The sequence below is a fragment of the Epinephelus moara genome, chromosome 22, assembly GCF_006386435.1.
Source record: "Epinephelus moara isolate mb chromosome 22, YSFRI_EMoa_1.0, whole genome shotgun sequence".
Taxonomy (NCBI): Eukaryota; Metazoa; Chordata; class Actinopteri; order Perciformes; family Serranidae; genus Epinephelus; species Epinephelus moara.
Window position 1 is genome coordinate 15,904,620 of NC_065527.1, and position 8,649 is coordinate 15,913,268.

At 37.4% G+C, this 8,649-nt stretch overlaps 1 long non-coding RNA gene across 1 annotated transcript in view; it reads left to right on the plus strand.

The window, feature by feature from the left end:
• The first annotated feature begins 5,750 nt into the window (after positions 1 to 5,750).
• Positions 5,751 to 8,649, plus strand: part of LOC126383813 (uncharacterized) — a 12,057-nt gene continuing 9,158 nt past the window's right edge. Inside the window, exons 1-2 of the long non-coding RNA XR_007569190.1 lie at positions 5,751 to 5,873; positions 6,135 to 6,208. This is a non-coding gene — a long non-coding RNA (uncharacterized LOC126383813). The remainder of the gene's footprint in view (positions 5,874 to 6,134; positions 6,209 to 8,649) is intronic.

An 8,649-nucleotide genomic window follows, 5' to 3' on the forward strand; every position in this document is an offset into this window, starting at 1 on the left:
TCTTCAGTCAGTGTGGAGCAGACAGAACAATGCTGGGTGCAGCACTTTCTATCTCAATGTGACAGACACCTCCAGGTGCTGAGCAGAGTTATTGATTTATAACTCACATTTAGACCACTGATAAACAAATGTTTGTGTCTTTTATTTTTCATTTAAACAAAAAGAAAGAATGAAGCCACTCAGGAAAGGCCCAAAAATCAATTTTCTCAATCAGCCTGTCACAATGGGCAATGTGGTAGTACACGGACATTACATTTTCCAAAGTTAGAACAGATTTGGTTATTTCACATCATAGATTTCTGTCTTGATTTGTCTGGTCTCTTCTTGCTGGTTTGAGGTGGTAAGGCTCAGTTGGAAAAAGGTGATGTCATGAATTGTCTGAGCAGATAAGATGAGATACGATACGATACGATACGATACGATACGGGGCGATGCGGTGCGATACGATGCGATACAATACGATACGATACGATACATTATGATATGATACGATATGATGTGAATCTGCAACCCAATCACTAGAATATTGGTATTGTGACAGTGCTGTGGTTAACATGTGGTTAGGTTTAGGCACAAAAATCATTCAGTTAGGATTAGAAATACATCATGTTGCCACAAACATGGCTGGGAATGTCCCAACATGTCTTTAGAAATAACTGCTTTTGTTGTTGGTCTGAAACAGTGGTCTGCTTCTGTCTGCTGCTCGGCTGCTCCTGTGTTATTTGATCCACCCTCCTCCTGATGAGAAACTCAGCTCATATACATGTAGTCTGAACTAAATCACTTTATGAATGTTGATAAGATACATGTAAAACCTACAAATGAAACATATCCAGGGTTTGCAGAAACATACAATGCCGAGATGTTTTTCTGGTGACTGATCTGAAATCTGACCACAGCTGAGGGCTGTTTGTTTGGTTTCAGGCCAATGTCTATCCAATGTTTAAATTCATCCAGACAGTCCTGATACTTTCCCAAACTTAAATTTTCAAAAACTTTGAAAATTTGATCAATTGTCTTACAGTCTGTTCTTGGTGGAGCTTTAATTCTTATATGATGCTGGACAGTTTAATGAATAATAATGCATCATATTTTAATTGCTGTATTTTGTGAGTAAAAATCTGAATCTGCAACGTGACCAGTAACATTCATCTATCAGGTAAATTTGTACAATGCTTTCCTCTGAAGTAGTAGAAGAGTATACAGTTGCTTTGTCTAAGTGCTTTGCGGGCACTTTATAAGTTATTTTGGGGTTCAGTGAACTAGAATAGTTGGAACCCTCTTAGTTTGGGGCCCTGATATTCAGCCTTGTGTTATGTTACTCTTCAAGGATATTTCTGCTTTGTATTTTAATGATAATTATGTGAATGAGTTAGATAAATAACACACAAAAGTTGCATGTTAACAGCTTTAACATAGAGTTGGTAGGTACATTTCCTGAACAGGCAGATGAGCAGTGTCTCCCTGCTCCTCCAGCTGCAGCACCTGGGGCCCCGGGCCAGGATTAGCAGGGCGAAATGATTGCATTAACCCAGACAAAGATCATCCCAGCAGAGTGGGAAACTGTGATTTAGATAAACGGATACAACTCTAAAATTGATTTCTGTGTCCACCCCAACAGTTGCTTAATCTCAGCTATCTCAGTAATGAATCTGAAAGTCTTATCTTCGCTGGTGGTTGTTGGGTGATTGATTGAAGACACTGCTGCAGTCAGTCAGTGTTTACAAGAGTTATACAAGCAGCACCAGGACTAATGCATTTCTAATGGGCGGCGAGAGGAGTCAGTCTCTGCCAAGATGCATTCACTCTGCATGAGTGAAAAACTGCTGTAGATTAGAGGAAATCAAGTTGATTTGTATCCCCAATTGCCGAATAGACACAAGCTTCTCTCTTCTTTCCAGACACTGGAATAAGCAGTTGAGGAAAAAAACTTATCTTGAGATGTAGCTGTTCTGGAACTGTCAATTATATCACTGGATTTGTACAAGTCTATATTTCCTTCTTTTTTAGAGCACTTTTAGGACTTCTATCTTTCTGGCTTAAAAGTCCAATGTGTATTTAGGAGGCTGTAATGGCAGAAATGGAATATATATGTTTTTTCAGTGAATAGTCACCTGAAAATAAGAATTGTCATGTTTTTGTTACATGACAATGAGCTGTCAAAAGAGTCTGCCCTGTTTCTACAGTAGCCAAGAATGGACAAACCAAACACTGACTCTAGATATGACCATTTGGTTTTTGAGTTTAATCCACTACAGTTAGCAGCCCCTCCTCGAAGAGACAGACAGCATCAGGAAAACACAGATTTTAACGTTAAACTACTTTATACAACAGTTAGTTCCGGCCCTGCAATCTGATTGGTCGAGAGACAATAAAACCGTGACAATATTGGAGTACAACATCACGGTTATTTCACTGTGTATGTATCACTCCGCCTCACAGCTGATTGCATTCAACAATCAAATCAAAGCTGACGGTTAGTGTCAGTTAGGTCAGCAGTTGCGTTGCATCCCTGGAAAAGTATTTAAACAAACTTCCACCAGATGCAAATGCCCTTCATCTGAAGCCCTGGATAACAGCAGCTCACACAGACAATATCTGGTACACTAAAGCTCTGCTGGGAATAAACTCACTCGCACAGATGCTGCCGAAGATGTGTAAAGAGGCGGGAACAACAGCTATCTACACCAATCACAGCCTCAGGGCGACTGCCATACAGAAGCTGTCAGGTGCGGGTCTTGAAGCTAGGGAGATCATGACAGTGAGTGGGCACAGGTATGATGTTGTTTTAACGCAGCCTATGTGTAAAGTTAGTCTTCTAATTAGGAGTCGGGCCCTAAAATATACCTTTTGTCTTGCAGGTCTGAGAGCTCGTTAAAAAGCTACTGGAAGCCATCCATGGAGAGCAGAAAACGATGGAGCAACATACTGTCAGATCAGAAGGCAGAGTCGGCTGTGCCTGTGAAGCGACAGTCCACCATGCAGTCACCAGAAACTTATTTCACCGGCTGCACAATTAATGGAAATATGCAGATAACTGTGTATAAAGAGTAAGTGCCTGCCGCACCATGTCTGCGTTACATAGCAACGGTGACAGTGGAGTCCTGAGGGAACTATTTTTGTTGGCGGAAGACAAATAAAATGCTTAAATTATCTATTTTGTCCTCATTTTTCAACATTTCTTAATCAGCCTTGCTTATTTAACGGTTGAACTATTGTATAAAAGCAATATCACACTCGAGCTTGTGATGTTATACTCGTATATCATCACAGCTGTGATTGTCTTGACCAAATCACAGCCGTGACGATATACGAGTATAACATCACGAGCTCGAGTGTGATATTGCTTAATTAATCAGTGTTTTTACTGGTTTAAATAACCTGGTCTGTTTGCTTTGGAGAGGAAGAGACCTCTGCAGATAATTCAGCTAACTGTAAAACTTCCTGATTGGTAAACACTGAAGGTATTCTAACCGGGAGTTCATACTTGGCACATGAAAGAAGTTTCAGTAGGTTGCAATCTTCAATCGTCACCGCTAGATGGCTGTAAACCCAACATTCTGCTCCTTCAAACGTTAAGTGTGTAAGATTTAGGGGGATTTAGTGGCATCTAGTGGTGAGGATTGGAGAATTGCAGCCAGCTGAAACTTCTCCTGGTTGGAATTCCTTCGGTATTCATTGTTCAGAAGGTTTATATCAGGAGTGTCTCTTCCTCTCCAAAACAAATGGCTGATTTAAACCAGTAAAAACACTAAATAAAGCAGTTTCACTTTACAAATCAGTGTCTCAGACACTATTTGCCATGTTGGAGACGGGCAGCTTGTCGACCATATGCTAATATGTGCTCGCCTTTTTTCTCTGATAACTTCGAACCCAGACGTTCAGGAGGCCTTAACCGGGAGCCGAATTATCCAGCGGTCTCCTTTTGTCTTCCAAAAATAAATGAACTTGGTGATCACATTTTACAAATCAGTGTTTATCCGACACTGCTCGTTGCAGATGGGCTTCTAACTACAGTGGCCGCAGCAAAATGCAAAAACACGAAAAATGTGAATGGCCCCATCTAGAGCCAGTGTTTGGTTTGTCCATTCTGGGCTACTGAAGAAACATGGTGGTGAACATGGCGATCTCCATGAACAAGGAGCTGCTCCCTATGTAGGTATAAACGGCTCATTCTAAGGTGACAATAACACAACAGTTCTTACTTTCAGGTGATTATACACTAAAGCAAATATTGTGATTTTATCAAATTTCTGCCAATATATCCCCTCCAAATGCTGCATACTCGACCATTAAAAGCTGCGGTTCAAAGTCCATTCTTGACTTTGGAAAGCAAACTCCCTATTTCTGACGTTAAGCAAGTCTTTACTCGTCAAAGTTTGAAAAAGATGCTGTCAAAAAAGTAATGTGAGCTGGGGAATACTTCATCCAGAACTCGTGTTTGACTTCTAATTATGGGAGCTTGAATAGCTAAAGAGCTGTGGTGTCTATATTTCTAAAATACCTTTACTTTTCCTGCACCTTTTCTCGTATTCCTGCAGGAAACACACCTGTCAAGAAGAAACAGAATCTAACAGAGCTAAAACGGTCCCACACTCACCTGTTATCTTTGTCTCTCACTCAATTTCTTTTTAAAACATATTTTAGTCAAACCCCACCACTGCATTGTCTTTTTTGATTTCCTCTTTATATCAATAAACCACCTTCATCTCTCTTGTGTTTCCATTTTAGGACACACAAACACACACACACACACACACACACACACACACACACACATACACATCAAAATCTTTTGTTCTATTTCTGGTGAAAAGCAGTCTCAGCAAGTGAACATGTCATACGCAAGTCTTTTGTTCTCCTCTGAGTCTCTCAGGAGCTAATTCTGGTGAAGGTTGACACCTCTTGATGTTGTAAAATGGACGGGTACTTTGTTGTAAACTGGAGCCCATGAATCACTCAAGATGGCTTTGAAGAGCGAGAGCACCACTGAGGAGGGGGCGGCTGATGAAGACGAGGCACCAAATGAGCTGAACTTTGCCTCGGGTGTCTGTTTTTGGACCGTGAGGTTTGCTCCTCTAATTGCTCCTGAGTTTTCGAAAGTCACCATATGTTCGGGCTTTGATAGAGAAGACATGTGGGGGAAATGAAAGATGGATGATGATGTGCTGAAGACCGCAGTGGATGTCTTACTGATGCATCAATAAATCTTTTAGATTCCCTCACTGCGGGCTCCACCCAAGGCTGCAAGAAACAAATGCCTGATGGGTAGAGGGACTGTCCTCCAACCAAATGAGAAACATACTCCCAGTAGGTGCTGCTCCCCAGCTGACCCTGCTTTTTATGGGGAAGATGAGCAGAGAGTTTGCCTTACTGTAATCAATAAGGTATCACACAATTATTTTTATTGTGAAATGGTTCAAATGTGGCTCAGACTCTTTTCTCCCTGTCTGCACGCCCACCACACAGTCCCATTAGACAAAAATGCCTCTCATCAAAGTCATAGATGTCACTTTAGTTTTGTTTTCCCCACTGTTTTTCTCGTTTAAAAGAATTTCATGCAGTGACAGTCCTTCATTTCTGTTTTTGTCTCATCACAGGTGTGTGAGGAAAAAGTGAGATCGGAGAGATCGATAAAGGAAGAGAGAAAAGTCTCCCATTGGGCTATTTTTTCATGCTGCATCGTGTGGGATTGACACAAGACTAAGGCGAGCCAAATGCAGCCCTGTGCGTCTATATTTACCAATGCAGAACCTGCCAGTGCCAGTGTGTGTAGGATGACAGCAGGCATAGCGCTTCAATAGGAAAATATTGTCAAGATGGCTCGCTGCAACAGCCAAGGAACAGACTGAAGACTACTGTTGCAATCTCAGGTAAGACTCTCAGCTGCTTAAGATGCCCTGGGACCCTTCAGTCAAGAGTTATTGAGATACAGAACCTGCAGAAAGTTTCTACTCTAAATGTTTTAAACCAGGACGGACAGGAAAGTAAGGGCAGCAAAAGAGTTTTAAAATCTGTTTCAAGTTGTTTCTTGTCTTTTCCCTTGTTAGCAATATGGATTAGCCCGGTGCTCATTCTTAATTTAAATAGCAAAATTTAATTAAGCATAAACATTGTAATTGATGTTCTCACAGCTTTTAAAGATTGGATGTGGCAACCTGGGACCATTAGAGAACGAAAACTGACTGCAAAGGAAGCGAAGGCTCAGGTAAACATTTAATTTTACAGGGTGTCTGCAGGGTCTGAGGAAGTATTGGAATTTGATAATACAATTTAGTGACAATTAATACTCTTAAAAGTCTTAAAAGTCTTAAAGGCCATTCCCCCAAGGTATTTTATAGCTTGTTGTAAAAAAAAAAAAAGTACACTAAACCATGACTTGTTTATGATGCACTATACTATGAATTTTTCTGTCTTTATGATATACTATACTATGAATTTTTTATTGACCGACTATATTATGAAAATTGTATGGTAATACTATATTGTAACTTTTTATGACATTTTTTTTTATATATATATCATATTCTATTGGCATACTATACTATGACAGTTTTCGAAACATGCCATGCTATGACTTCTGTATGAAATCTTCATGGCATATGGCACATACGATGACTCTTTCATCACATTTTTTAAAACATACTACGACATTTTGTGTGGCACTATATTATGAAAACTTTATGGCAATGCTATACTATGACTTTTTAAGTCACAATTTTATAACATATACTGTAACACGTTTTCTTAATGACATTTTCATAGTATACTGTGACTTTTTGTGACACACTGTACAATTAGGTTGTTTTTCTTATAACATCACATGAAATTTTCAATGACGTACTACACTATGACTACTATCACTATTTTTATATTACATTTTTATGGCATACTATACTATGATTTTTTTCATGTTTTATTGGCATAGTATACTGTGACTTTTTAAAAATCACATTTTTTAGAACATATACATTTTTTGACACTATATTAGGGAAACTTTTTAGCACACTGTACTATGACTGTTTTTGTGACATACAATACTATGATTTTTTTTAATGACGTTTTAATGGCATAGTATGATGTGACTTTTTGTGATATACTATACTAACATGAAATTTTGAACTACATACTATACTATGACTTTTTTTTCATGGTTTTGGACGACATACCATAGTGTGACTTTTAATTTAATTTTGAAGGGCATACTATACTAAAATGTTTTTATGCAATTCTTAACAACATGCTATACTATGACATTTTTATGTTTGTTGAACGGCATACAATACTATGACTTTTTATGCAATTTTTAACATACTATACTATGACTTTTTTTCATGGTTTTGGAAGACAAACTATGACGTTTTTATGCTTTTTTGAATGACACACTATACTATGACGTTTTTATGCAATTTCGAATGACTTACTTAACTATGACATTTTTTATCCAATTTTGAATGACATACTATACTATGACGTCTTTATGCTATTTTGAATGACGTTCTATGCTATGCCGTTTTTATGCTATTTTGAAGGACATACTATACTATGATGTTTTTATGCAATTTTGAACGAGGTGCTATACTGTGACGCTTTTATGCTTTTTTGAACGACACACTATACTATGACGTTTTTATGCTTTTTTGAATGACATGCTATGCTATGATTTTTTTTATGCAATTTTTAACAACATACTATACTATGACTTTTTTTTCATGGTTTCGGAAGACATTCTATGACGTTTTTATGCTTTTTTGAACGACACTATACTATGATGTTTTTATGCAATTTGAACGACATACTATACTATGTTTTCATACAATTTTAAACGACATGTTATACTATGACGTTTTTGGGCAATTTTGAACGACATACTATACTATGACCTTTTTATGCAATTTTGAACGACATGTTAAAATATGACCTTTTTATGCAATTTTGAACAACATGCTATACTATAACGTTTTAATGCAATTTTGAACAACATACTATACTATGATGTTTTTATGCAATTTTGAACGACATACTATACTATGATGTTTTTTGGCAATTTTGAGCGACATACTATACTATGACATTTTTATGCAATTTTGAACAACATACTATACTATGACGTTTTTGTGCTATTTTGAACGACATACTATACTATGACGTTTTTATGCAATTTTGAACAACATGCTATATTATGACGTTTTTATGTAATTTTGAACAACATACTATACTATGATGTTTTTATGCAATTTTGAACAACATGCTATATTATGACGTTTTTATGCAATTTTGAATGACACACTATACTATGACCACTTTATGCAATTTTGAACGACATGCTATACTATGACGTTTTTATGCAATTTTGAACAACATGCTATATTATGACGTTTTTATGTAATTTTGAACAACATACTATACTATGATGTTTTTATGCAATTTTGAACAACATGCTATATTATGACGTTTTTATGCAATTTTGAATGACACACTATACTATGACCACTTTATGCAATTTTGAACGACATGCTATACTATGACGTTTTTATGCAATTTTGAACGACATACTATACTATGACATTTTTATGCAATTTTGAACAACATACTATACTATGACGTTTTTATGCAATTTTGAACGACATACTATACTATGACGTTTTT